At 35.8% G+C, this 13,033-nt stretch overlaps 1 protein-coding gene across 2 annotated transcripts in view; it reads left to right on the top strand.

Annotated features, from left to right (window-relative positions):
* The window catches only part of LOC124275334 (phosphotriesterase-related protein-like), a 29,966-nt gene that overhangs the window by 2,227 nt on the left and 14,706 nt on the right, over positions 1 to 13,033 (top strand). The window contains exon 1 of one of the 2 annotated variants that reach the window (XM_046710832.1): positions 5,146 to 5,340. The exons of the other annotated variant lie outside the window; for it this stretch is intronic. The gene's annotated coding sequence lies outside the window, so the exon portion shown is untranslated. Of the gene's footprint in view, positions 1 to 5,145; positions 5,341 to 13,033 lie in introns of those variants that run through there. 2 annotated transcript variants of the gene reach the window in all.

The raw sequence follows: 13,033 nt of genomic DNA, 5'->3' as shown, positions 1-13,033 counted from the left end.
TGAGCCAATTAGTCACTTTGAGCAGTCCTATACGGCAGTTATGACATACTCAGATATGATATATAATGCATATCGTCTAGCACACTAAGATTCATTGGGCGTGTGCCTGCATTGTAAGTTGTATCAGTACAAAGGGAAAGTTGATCAATGGTCTTGAAATGACTTTAATAGAAATAGCACAAAGACTGAATAATTATGCCTAATACAAATTTCAATAACTTGTTGAAAAAAAAATGAAAATCAATTTAATGTCTTCCAGAAAGTGTATTTCCAACACGTATGACTGAACATGATTATAGGAAAGGAAGCAACAGATCATGACGTCTCAAATATGGTGGCACATGTCACATGATCTCTTTCCAGGAACCAATGAGAGTTGGTGGGTCAAAGAGCCAAGTGGCTCAACTAGTCCGACTCTCTCTTAAATAACAGTCACGATCCACACATGGAATATCAACATGGAATATCAAGGTGAAAATGATGATGATAATTATAATAATGTGTCCATTCATATTGCGCCAAACTCCACACTAGGTATGCTCATAGCGCTAACAATCAAAGCACAGCACATTATTACCCCGGATAACCCAAGCTGCCTGTTAGGCACTATATGGTTATAGTCACATGACTTTTTCCACCAGGTACCCATTTTCCTGCTGGGTAAACAGAGGCAATTTTTAACAAATTCACATGAGCCCACATGTATCACATGCTTTGTTGTTGGGGCAGGACTGAAGTCCTAGAAACTCTCAGGAGTCAAACTGCCAAACACTTCACCCATCCAAAGATTCTCACGATGCTTAACTTCCAACAGATTTGTGACCTGAGCTTTGTGCACAGGACCACATGTTGACACTTACATAAGACCTCAGAACATTTATTAACACTCTAAAACCATTACGTTTCAACACAGACATAAGTGAGTTCAGAATCACTAAATCAGGGCAGTAGTCCCTCATAGTCTGACCTAATTTCAGGTTTTTAACCCAAAGGTGTTTGCAAAATAAAAAAAATATTACACATTTGGAGAGGAAAATAAAAATGGACATTCTATAATAAAATTTTAAGTGCATCTGCATATTGTCTTTTCAGGGAGGGTCATGACTGAAATGTACAAGGACTTTTGGAGAGTCAGCTAAAATATTACATATATTGGGAAGGGTAATTATTTTCAGTACATTAAAACATCAATAACCTTGTCAACCTCTCATCTAACCCTTATTCAGTTATGACTTGCAGGAAACTAAATATCATTATTTATTACAATATATTTATACAAACTGTGAAATTAAATACAGTAATAAGTGCTCACTTTTCAACCTGACAGTATGGCAGATAGAAATAAATTGAATGATCCCAACAGAAATGTTATGATAGTGGGCTGGCAGCTATTTTAAACAGTGGTTTGAACTAAGATTGTTCATTAACGCTCAGTGTCTGAAAACAAATATGACTCGTGCATGGATTTAATAATTGCCCTGTTGTAGTTTTGTTATGATGAATAGAGTATGTGCTATGCATACATACTGAACTTTTCACTAAGGGATGATGGACTGCCACAGTGATGTAGTGGGTAGAGTGCCTGTGTGGAGAGTGTCAGCTCAGCGGTTCAGTGCCCTGTCTATCATATACTCCTGAGCAGAAATTAAGCAACGAGTATTTTCAGTGTAATATCTTTATCAATCACAATAGCAATTTTTGCCGACATGCTACTGAAAGGTAAATATTCAAAGAATACATAACCTTTGGAGATTGTCAAATTGATTTATCTGATAACATTGACAACATCACCCGAACACAACCACCCTCAGAAACAACACGCAAAATGTGTGACATGAATGTTCTCCGCTTTCACACATGCACCCTGATCAGTGTAAACCTACCTGTAATCATTCCTCTGGTACAATGAAGGAGTCCTAAATTCATTTTTATGGATGATAATGCCTGAGAAAGAGTTGTTAACGATGTTGTTTAGATCAACAACATCACACATATGGACTGGCCTGCAAGGTCTTTTGATCTTAATCCCAGAGGCAGAGTCACAACAGTCGGAAATGTTTTGAAAAAAGTTAACATGACCTGCTGCTCATATTCATGTCACGACCAGGAAGATATCTGTGTATTATATTCATTTATTTGTGTAAATAAATCCATAAATTAAAACATTAAATTTGTGTTCATGTGTTTGGGCTAGTCGATTGTCCAGGTAACAGGTAACAGGAAGGGGATTAGCAGTGCATTGGACCGTGAACTTTGTTGTTATAAGCTGTAGGGGTAATGGGATGTAGGGGTAATGGGAGGATACCAACATGCTTGGGACATTATTGGAAGTCGTGTTTACAGTCTCCGTGTTCACCACCAGACTCTGGATGACCTTGAGCAGGCGTTACAGAGAGAATGGCAGAACATTCCACAACAGCAATCTTAAAAGGAGCAACCGATTTTATGTTGTATGTAGTGTTGGGAATCAGGTTTAATGAATGATGAGATCATGATTCATAACTGGATCATTCTCACCTATCATGCACCAAGTTAGTTTCATTTTGCTTTTTGTCAGAACACAGAGGAAAAACAAACACAAGTACACACTTGAGAATGTTATTTTGCCAGAAAGTCTGTCCTCTCTTGTTTCCATGTAATATATATGCTGACAGTAGGTTGTAAATAAGTCTTGATGGTAGGTTATAGCAGTGAGACTTGACTCTGTCCTCTCTTGTTTATCCAGGTAATAAGTATGCTGACAGTAAGTTGTAAATAAGTCTTGATGATAGGTTAAAGCAGTGAGACTTGACTCTGTCCTCTCTTGTCACCATGTAATAAATATGCTGACAGTAAGTTGTAAATAAGTCTTGATGATAGGTTATAGCAGTGAGACTTGACTCTGTCCTCTCTTGTCACCATGTAATAAGTATGCTGACAGTAAGTTGTAAATAAGTCTTGATGATAGGTTAAAGCAGTGAGACTTGACTCTGTCCTCCCTTGTCACCATGTAATAAGTATGCTGACAGTAAGTTGTAAATGACTTGATGATAGTTAAAGCAGTAACTTGACTAAGTCCTCCCTTGTCACCATGTAATAAATATGCTGACAGTAAGTTGTAAATAAGTCTTGATGATAGGTTAAAGCAGTGAGACTTGACTCTGTCCTCTCTTGTCACCATGTAATAAATATGCTGGCAGTAACTTGTAAATAAGTCTTGATGATAGGTTAAAGCAGTGAGACTTGACATAGGATGCCAGCTGTTTTGTGTTCAGCTATTGTAAATTGTGTTTGTTTGTGTCATTTGGGCCTTCAAAAAACACACTTTCTTGTTTGGCACCCACCAATCATCAGTCCAGAGGCCTGGCCACCATCTGTACCCTTCACAGGTACTGTTTGAGGGATTTAATCTAATATAAAACCACATTATGTTTCACTTTTTTTGGATCTGTTGACAGTAAATTTGGTTGAAATGGAAAAACACATCCGAATTTTCTCTGAACAAGGCCTCAATATTATGATGTTTGCATAAAAATTAAGAAAGAAGAAAGTGCAAAATAGGTATTCATAGAGATTGCTTTTTCAATCTGTTTGTTTCACCTACCTACAGTTATTTCCTGTAAAGTTATAAATCTTGTGGCTTAATTGTAGAGCGAGAGCCCAGATAGCATTCGGACGTTGGCCCAACGTTGGCAATGTTGGCAAAACCATTGCCAACGTTGGGCCAACGTCTGAATGCTATCTGGGAGTAAGTTGATTGACAGTTTGTATCATCTATGATGACAGTGTTATCATTGTGTCAGATGATACACAGTACTAGGGGCAGTATGAATAGCTTAAACTGAGGGTTCAGTCGGTCTGAACTCAGTACTGAGAGTAGTGGTGTAACGATTCATCTATAGTATCGATGTTTGCATCGTCAACTACGCGATACAAGTGCATTGATACAAAACACATTTAGGCAATTTATCAGGATATTTATATCGCAAGGGTCCACGATACATCAATATATCGCCACAAGAGACGATATATCCCGGTACAACTTCAATACTAGTTAACGTTGTAAGGAGTATTGCATTAGGAATAGGAAGGGAGTCTCTTTGAAATTCTTCTGAATTTTAAAAACAAATTGAACCATTTAGGAATTTGTTTGTGTCTGTTATCTTTGTTACATGGACAAAGGAGTTGGTGTATAAGTGAAAGAGTGTGAACATTTTTCAAACTCTTTGAACTGTAGAATACTTGTCTTTAAGTAATTGAAATATGTTTTAGTTGTTTGACAAATAACACCATTTATTAACAACTGTGAATGATGTCTTAGCTTTGTTAAGAAAGAGAACAAAGAGAAGATACAATTTAGAAAGCATACTTAAGAGTTTTTTTCAGTGATTCTGAATTCTGATATAAATTACATTCAATTGTTTGTGAGAGCATCGGTGGAGAAACACACCTTCCTCAAAGGAAACTTCGGTTTCAAACTTATATATGTTAGATCGAAGTATACTAAATATGTTTGACTTTAAAAGCATTAAATGCTGAACCTGTATTAAATGAACAGCTTTTTAATTGTGTGTGAATGTAACACAAGATATGCTGTATAACAAATAAAGTTTCAGTCATTTTATCTATCATATATGTTCTACTATTAGAAATTGTAAAGTATCGGGATACGTATCGTATCGCCACCGTTGTATCGTGATGATAATTGTCTCGCAGGTTCCTTGCCAATACTTTCATGATGTATCGTCTCACCTAATTAAACTGGTATCGGGATATATCGTTTTGCCACTTAGACCACGATACACAGCTCTAACTGAAAGGGAATGGGATCTTTGAAAGGACGCTTGGTCATTGAGTGAAGACAACCTGTTTAGGGACCATTCATGATTTATGGCTAGGGGGTGATGATGATTTTAAGGGGTGGGGGTGTCACTCATTATGTTCTGGGGAGGTATGGGGTGTCATCAATTTTGTACATAAATATTATGCTTTAACATTTTGGGATTGATTTTTACATGACATGCAGGGGGGGTCTCTTACTTTGTACATAAATTTATGGGGGTTGGAGATGGGGTGTCATTCACATTGTACATGCTTCTCCATAAAAATCATCATCACCCCCTCTAGCCTTAAATTATGAATGGTCCCTTACAGATTTCTGTTTGTGAGCAAATGTGGGAAATGACTGCAATGGTGTGCATGTTCTTTGTATTGTGCTATGTCACCCTGATATGCTCATGCATGTCTGTCTTGGGCTGGAAATGTGTACATGAATATTTAACCTGTCTTGTCACGTGGAAAGTTATCAGGGTCAACACAACTTTATGCCCCACTCTGAGCTCACCTTACACGGCGTCTGAGGTAGGAAATATTTTTATGTTTGTTTATGTAATATGTCCAGGGTTACTGCTGGTTGCAGCCGATTGCTTGTCCTTCAATGTGCAGACACTGTGATACGAAGTATGCTGCAGCAGTCTGTATATAATACTGTTCTTTGTCATATGAGACAGTACATATGTCTTAGCGCGGTAGTTTTTAGTGTGCAGATAGGTTTTAGAATGCAGTCTACAGAAATCTACCCTATCATGATGTCCACGACAATGTATTGTTTTGAGAAAGATGGCATCCTGACACTTGATAATGATTACAATGATTTAGCAACAACTACAATGAATCTTATACAATGTTATGCCTCTTGCAGTGAAAATAATCAAAACGAAAATGACTTTGTGAATGCAGATATTTAACAGTACAGATCACAGTGGCCAGCATTTTGAAAATCTTTTTTAAAATTATTTTTATCACTTTATTTCTTTACTTATTTACAGATACAATTATATGAATAATTTGAGATATATGTACATGTATATTTGACAATATTGTATATAATATATATGATAATAGCTTCATTTGTACATTGAGCGAACATCGAATGAAAGACATTAAGTAACTTCTTTCATGTGATGATGTTTTCACATGGTGACCAAGAATTGAAAAATAATTTATCATATGAAGAGATTATGACATAAAGACCAAACTTTTCTTTGTCGTCATGACCTTTTGAAGCATGTTCATCTTGACCGAGGCTGACTGTATGAAGCCAAAATTGTGTAGAGCAAAGCCCATTTAAGTATATGAGGAAGACTTCATATACAATGTCAGTAAAGACTGAAATGCTGCTAAAACACGAGTAACCAATGTTCTTACACACCACTGGCGGATCCAGGAATTTTGAAGGTGTGTGTGTGTGTGTGTGTGTGTGTGTGTGTGTTTCAGGGGGTTTGAACCCCTATAGGCCCCACCAATGCAAATTTATCTTCAATGTGGTCTTTAAGTCAATTTCAGCAAATGCACACCTGTTGGTGGGAAAGAAACACATATGAGATAACTGGTATAAAGCATATGTATGAGACAGAATTCCAGGTTCATGATTGGCTACTCCATGGTGATGACCTAAGGTCAGATTAAGATGGTCTACTTTCCTGTAACTGTTAAGTTACTTATGTTTCAATGAACCACAGACCTGTTACTCATGCCAAGCGCCTCTACACCTTTGAATATACCTTTTTCACAGTGGTACAGTAAACAAGTATTAATGGCATAAACAAACTTAGATAACAGCATGGGTTTACTCCCAAAAGTTAGATGTCCCAAAAGTCAGACAAATCAATCAGGCATGACTGTGATTACAACCTAGTCTTACCCAGTGATATAAGGAACCTGCCCCATACAATAACGAGATGGTTTTCACTTTTGTACAGAAATACTTTGATCAGAATACTAATGTTGACTGGCTTACTCACTCACTGGGTCCTCCAAATGTGTTTTCACAATGTTCAATTTTGTAATAACAAGATTATAGATTTTGCATGCTTGTTTTTACAATGTTCACTTTGATCAAAACATTATTATAGATTTTGCATGCTTGTTTTTATGATGTTAACTTTGATCAAAACAAGATTATAGAATTTGCATGCTTGTTTTTACGATGTTCACTTTGATCAAAACATGATTATACATTTTTTTATGTTGTTGAGTTTCCATTAACCTAAAGGAGTTACTTCCTTCCTAGCATTGTTTTTCCAGCATAAACAATATAAAATATAGACAGAAGTACAGGGTGTAGGGCTAGCGTTCAATTATAACTTCCAAATAATAGGAAAACATTATCATTATCACTCTACACAAAATCAACCTTCATCCAAACGGCAAATGTATCACTTGCCAAATTCCTGAAACAATAGCCCACACTATCTTTAACTGCTCAAAATATAATAAACAAAGAAACCCATTTATCAATGCTTTAAAACAGTACCTCAGTAATGCTAACTCTTCTGATCTCAACATTCTAACAAACCCAAAATTAATTAAAACAATCACTAAATATCTTATTCATACAAAATTATATCAAACAATCTAGAAACAAAAACAATAGTACAATAATTCCACTTTTTACCATTTTAAAATTGTTATAAATATGTTTAACTTAAACTAATTTTTTAACCTTTTATTATGTTCATCATTATTCACTTAATATTTATGTTTTTAAACATAGGTTGGTTGTAAAGCAACATATTAACAAGAATACAATCAAATTGTTTTGTTTCATGTCAAATAAAGTCATTGTCATTATCCATAATCTCTTCTCTTTGTGTTTGGATTAGTATGTTTGGAGTAGTCCATTAATTAACTAAGGTAACAGTGTAGAGAACCTCAGTGCAACCAACCATAACCTTTGTTGTTTTAACGCGTTTAACTTTTGGGACGTCTAACTTTTGGGAGGTCACCACAGCATGTATCTATTTTTCTTTTTTAATTCTCTTTGTTACCATAATCATAAATTCAAAATGGCTTGAGCCATCAGTAATACGTGTATGAACAATTCTGTAAAAATCACTGGTAAAGACAAAGGATATATTATCACCATTGTGGCTACCCTGGGAACATGCAACATGTACAACATTGGTACATTTCCTGGAGAGATGTGACCAGTTTCTTGAATCATCTTGCAAAAATACCACTAAGACGTGTTTGATGTTAATGACCATCAAAGACTTTTTCAAGTTATAAATTATATATGTTATGATAAACGCCTGATTGTACATTAGACGTCCACATGCTACTATGGAATTAGTTGTATGGAAACTGTAACATATTCAACACCCGGGTCATAATGGCAGCTGATATGTGGTAAAAAACAAACGTGAGTTTTGTGCCAATGTGGTCATGAAATAGATATGAAACTGTTCGCTTATGTGATTATATATGTATGTTATGCCATCTATGAATGTTAATAAATGATAACAAGTATGTATTGTTAGTATTTTTTATTTCTGTGAATAGTTTTACATACGATGAATATAATTATATCTACCATTTCTGATATGCATGCAACAGTATGACGATCATGACATTTAGTAACCATTGATATTTTCACACAAATACATTAATCCGATATTTCCATTAATCCGACATTTTCGTTAATCCGACATATTTCTCTGCAACCACAAGTGTCGGATTAACGAGAGTTGACTGTACCTGACATGGTAGCATCAGAGCATCCCCCAAGCAACTGATTATTGTTATATACTACCCATCAAAAGTTTAGACTCACTAGTGTAAATGTAGCCACTTACTTGTCCTCTGTTCTAAACTAGCTTTTTGCAAAATATTCCATACTGTTTAAAGGTACTGTTTAGTTATGAACTGGTGTATTGTAAAACATATTCGTAACATTGAAAAGATTATTGTCATGAGTTCAGTAAATGATTAAAATCTGTGAAAATTGGCGAATTCTTAACAAAACTTTACACCAAAACGAATCTGTTCACATGCACGACATTTGCTCATGCCTTTCGCAATTTGAAGCATCATCCTTGTGCAATTCATCTGCATAAGGTTTTCAGTTGGTTCCCCCAAGTTGGTGGAGAAATTCATCTTCGATGTAACCACATACATATACATAACATATAGTGAGTGCTTTAAGTGAGTCTAAACTTTTGATGGGTAGTATATTAACCAACCCGTTCATGACAATCAGAACCAAAACTGACTGACAGCATCTGCAATATCCACACCATTATTACATGTATAAAATAGCCCCGATTCTCTTAAGTTATGTGTTACAAACCTGGTATACTGTAGAGGTACACACATCTAATTGAATTGTTATGATAAAGATATTGTAATTGTGAGATACACATTTTATCCAATTGGTATGATTTGTTTTCAAGATTGTTTTATTATTTCAGGTGTGCAATGAAGTTTCCTGATAATATACTAATTTTTTAGGCCTTTCATAGGGATTGCTCTAACATTTCAGATCTTCAGTGGTTCATATTTTTACTTAATAACATTTTCATATCATGTTTCTCAGTTTCATGTGTGTGATAGGTAATAGTGTTGGTTGTTGTACCAGATGTTGTGTTGCAATCTGAGATCATTGTCAATACTCAATAGGCAGAATATGCACTGTATTCCTCAAACAAGACAAAGGTGTACAAACCGTGTCAGGTGTTGACCATCTAGCATGTTTGCCTATAGTCCGTTTGTCTCAAAAGCGGACTGATGAATTGCAATCTAACTCGAAAACAACTAAACATAGAATACTCAATGAAACACTAATCATAATCATAACATCAGACCAACTGTGATTTTTTGCAGAATTTTTACTTAATAAAATAATAATTGTTTAGCAAACTATCATTAAAATTTTGACACAGTTCACTATTAGTGGTTTTGATGAATGTTTACTAGCCAGCATCAATTTCTACATCATTGTCTACATGCTGAACATCATTGTCTACATGCTGAACTTTGCTTTTAGTTATTTACAGGATCCTTCAACACGTTCATACTTCAACCAATGTTAAACTATTCATTCTAATTCAACTTAGTATGTAACACGAGTTCTGATTGGTCAATGCTATAAATTTCCGACCGTATAATCAGCATATACGGTCGCAATTTGAAAACTGATTCACCGAAACCTTTGAATGTATCCCTACACTATTGGGGTAACGCTGTTTCGCAGGACATTGTCATTTGCAGAAGCCATTGGTCCCTTATCCAACAAAAAAGAGTGGAATTTGTGTTAAAGGTCACATAAACCCTAGGGGGTACAAATACATAAATCACTAACTGGCATCGTTATAAATGAAACCCCGTCATTAAAACTACTCATTTCGACCTTTAATTGACTTAAATCGACCTTTTTGACAACAGTGCACAATTCTCACCCGTGAACGAAATTTCAACCAATCAGAGCGGCGCGCCTCTGTGACGTCATATGAGGAATAGCTTTGAGGGCCGATGCAGAATTCATCTACATTTTAGGGGGTAAATTATCGTGTTTACAGGCTTGTATAAACCTGAAATCGTGACAATTGTTGTGGAAAATGAAAGCTATATGTTCTCACAATCTACTGTCATTTAATTTTGTCTCCTGCTTTGCCTAGTTTCCGAGTTACAACTTGTTTTCATAGACGATTCTGTCAAAATCGATTGGTGTCGTTAGGCCCTATTTGTATAATGACTGATCCAAATTGACCCCATTTCTGTGTTGTTTTACCTCGATATTTAATCATGTCATGTCAAAATCTGTTTGTATTCTCAAAACAGTGTCGGACCATAAGTTTTCACATGCAATACAGCAATTAATACTCCCTCGTTGTAACCCGTGTTAGGTGGTATAAACCTACACATGTTATTTGTCATCATTCACTTGATGGTCAGTTAATGAATTTATAACAGGTATAATTAGTGGTAACACACTTAGATTACCCGACAAAGGTTCCCATTTCGCATTTCTTGTGTCTGGAGTAAATATTCAACATTATAAACATCGATCAAAGGATTAACCGATAACACGCTGATTGAATAATTACTTTTATCTTACACAGCGGAATTGTCAAAAGGTAGTGTTTATGTATGTAGATTTACTAATCTATACTGAATACACTCTGTCGTGTCGGTGTCTGCGTAAAAACAACGTCCTTCTTTCAAAGGATTAACCGGCAATACATTGATTGATTGCCCATTATTGGCTAACTAAATTACTGTTTTTAAAGAAAGGTGGACATTATGCAATTAGTTGCCAGGTGTGCTATCTTGGGTGACCAATGAGACTATACACCAATACGTGAAAAGATTTATCACTTTTTCGTATATTAAACTGTTAAAAGACACATAATTTGGAACAGTTTTGTGGATATTGATGGATACATTCCTCGAACAAGGTAATGGCCTGATATTGTTCCTATAACTTTAATCTGTTTTAATTTTAATATTTGCATTTTGTTTTTATTCATTTGTCGTAGCATTCAACAGAATCATTGTTTTCGCCGTGAAGTGTAATGAGACAGACAACATGCACTAGGGTGTGTGTGCGAATTATGATTCACATTGGCAAACTATAAAATGTCTAGATATTACAGTTCTGTTATAAATTCACTATAAGTATCAGCAGATCGTCTGCTTTTATTTAGTTTCAAAATGCATACAAGTGTGATAATAAACTAATTAGGATTGTAAGACCAAATATAAAGAGGCGCACATTGACTAGTATCTACATACTGGTGAGTGGACATTAACCATGGGAATGTAGCAAGAAATTTATCGCAAGCAGTATTGTGACTTCGACCCCACCTCGCTTCCGTGGAAGAAATCGTTATGTTATAAGTTGTGTCATGCAAAATCCGTTTGGTTATGATTCCAATAAATTTTAACAACGAGTAGAAAGTAGTCTTGATTTTCTAACTTGATGAAAACAAACTATAATCTCATTAATTCTAACAGATTTTTTTATTTTTAAAATGGCGGCTACTCTGTCGGGAACATCCGCCAGTCTGAGGATAAATGGTATTTAGGTTTGTTTTCACCGAGTTACAAAAATCAAAACTACTTTCTACTGGTAGTAAAATATGTATTTTATTGATGGCCAATAGGATTTTGCATGACATAGCGTATATCATAACAATTCTCTCGTGGCAGCAGGTGGGTGTCAATATAATACTACTTACAATATTATTGTTACTTCGACCACAACCTCACTTCCGAGGAAGAAATCGTTATGTTACAAGTTGTGTCATAGAAAATCTTTATGGTCATCAATCATATGCATATTTTACTACAACTAGTAAGTAGTTTTGATTCTTTAACTTCCGTGAAGCGATCTGAACACAAGTAAGATATCGTTTCAGGCTTCCACAACGCTAAGCCGCGACTAACAAACATAACCCATTTAGCACCTACTGCGCGGGTCCTGTGGAAATCTGTGCATGGGGACACCATCACCCGACCCCTAGGAGCAATTGGCGACAAAGCAACGATTCGGCATGTCGTCGTTGATGTCGAGAAATCATCAAAATGATGAGCGTGCTACACATTTTCTATACAACTAACTGAAAATCGTTCCTCATATGACGTCACTGCAGTGCTCTGGCGACAGAGTTACGTAACCTGTCTGTGGTTTCGTTGGCGGGCGAGAGGGAAGCAGGCGACTTTTTGGCCACTTTTAATCGCTTGGTATTAATTAACCACAAGTTTTTTAAAGAATAAATTTGGTGTTCCGCATAAGACTAACCACAAATCTTTCATATGTAATGGTTAAAAGAGTAACAAAAAACAAAGTTTAGTGGTTCTTTAAAATGGACAAAACAGTATCATAAATTTAATTTTAAGTTCAAACAACTTACTCGCAACGGGCTGTTGACTCAACACTGTTAGATCATGAAACAAGGTTTATGACGTCACTATGGAGCGTGACGTCACCTGCTATGACCTCATTTGACAACAGAACTGATAATGGCCCGTAGTTGAGGAATCAGCGGGCCGCTCATTTCTGTAACTAGAGGGCGTTTTCATCATAATACCGTCCATTTTATCCATAATACTACGATCTATTCATCATTGTCAAATTTAGTCTGTGTGCACATAATAAACGTGTGTAGTTTGAAAAGGGGAACTACTTTCTCTGGCGATGGTGTAAGTTGAAGGAGTGATATGATTAACCTTTGACCTAGAGGAACTTTGACCTGGTTTAAGTAATGAATTT

The sequence above is a fragment of the Haliotis rubra genome, unplaced genomic scaffold (assembly GCF_003918875.1).
Source record: "Haliotis rubra isolate DU_JTF1 unplaced genomic scaffold, ASM391887v1 Scf2, whole genome shotgun sequence".
NCBI classification, from domain to species: Eukaryota; Metazoa; Mollusca; class Gastropoda; order Lepetellida; family Haliotidae; genus Haliotis; species Haliotis rubra.
The sequence above is the reverse complement of the archived record's forward strand: the minus strand, read 5'-3'. Positions and strand labels throughout refer to the sequence as shown.